The sequence below is a fragment of the Mus caroli genome, chromosome 16 (assembly GCF_900094665.2).
Source record: "Mus caroli chromosome 16, CAROLI_EIJ_v1.1, whole genome shotgun sequence".
Classification (NCBI taxonomy): Eukaryota; Metazoa; Chordata; class Mammalia; order Rodentia; family Muridae; genus Mus; species Mus caroli.
In genome coordinates, this window is record NC_034585.1 from 80,351,301 (window position 1) to 80,352,801 (window position 1,501).

Sequence of the window (1,501 nt, forward strand, 5' to 3'; positions counted from 1 at the left end):
CCTATAGGTGGAACAACATTATGAACTAACCAGTACCCCGGAGCTCTTGACTCTAGCTGCATATGTATCAAAAGATGGCCTAGTCGGCCATCAATTGAAAGAGAGGCCCATTGGACTTGCAAACTTTATATGCCCCAGTACAGGGGAATGCCAGGGCCAAAAAGTGGGAGTGGATGGGTAGGGGGGTGGGGGGAGGGTATGGGGGACTTTTGGGATAGCATTGGAAATGTAAATGAGGAAAATACCTAATTAAAAAAAAAGAAATATCATGCAGTATATGAATTCCAGTTAAGTTTCAGTCTTCTGATTGCGTTTGTAATATTTTAATGCTGTTAACAAAGTTACAGTAGTTTGAGTGGAATTTGGGTGCCTTATATATATATTTTTTTAATTTTTATGTACCACATTAATTCTGAAATCTAAGAAACATCTCTGAATATTGATAAAAGAACTCAATGGCTATAAGAAAATTATTTAAGGAATGAATCTTAAAGCTGTCCTTTTGCTCTGCCTTTCTCTTTTGTTACCTTCATAGTTAGCACAAGCCACTTCTGGGTGGCTTAGAGCACTGTGGAAAACTTTTATCATGAACTGGGATCAGTTAACTCTTCTGTTACCAAGATCTCAAAGGTTTTTATGACTATCACTTCTTTGACTCCTTTCTGAAAATCCAGATCTAAATTTATTACAGTAGAGTTGGACCTTAAAGTGGCAGAAAGTCCAAGACCCAGCCTTTATTTACTAGTGAATGGATTTTAGAGTTTCTGTTGGCAATACTGTATAGATGATCTTTTGAGATTATTTTTCTCCTGTATTTGTGGATCCATTCTTTTCTTTTATATCACCCCCCCCCTTTTTTTTGTCATGCTATGATTTATTTAGTGTTTCACTGTGTCTGGTTGAAAATGTAATCTTTATGAATCCTTGGTAAATAGATACTGTCACAGTCACTGTCACTACTGATTAGGAAACTTAGGCTTAACTATTGGACTAAGCACAGGGTCCCTAGTGGAGGAGCTAGAGAAAGGACCCAAGGAGCTGAAGGGGTTTGCAGCAACAATATGAGGAACAACAATATGAACCAACCAGTACCCCCAGAGCTCCCAGGGACTAAACCACCAACCAAAAAGTACACATGGAGGGACTCATGGCTCCAGCCATATATGTAGCAGAAGATGACCTTGTTGGGACCATCATTGGGAGGAGAGGCCCTTGGTCCTGTGAAGGAAGGTTCCATGTTCCAGTATAGGGAAACGCCAGAACAGAGAAGCAGGAATGGGTGGGTTGGTGAGCAGGGGGAGGGGGGATGGGATAGGGGGGTTTCAGAGGGGAAATGAGGAAAGGGGAGAACATTTGAAATGTAAATAAAGAAAATATCTTTAAAAAAGAAAAAAGAAAAAGAAAAAAGAAGAAGAAGAAGAAGAAGAAGAAGAAGAAGAAGAAGAAGAAGAAGAAGAAGAAGAAGAAGAAGAAGAAGAAGAAGAAGGAAACTCGGGCTTGT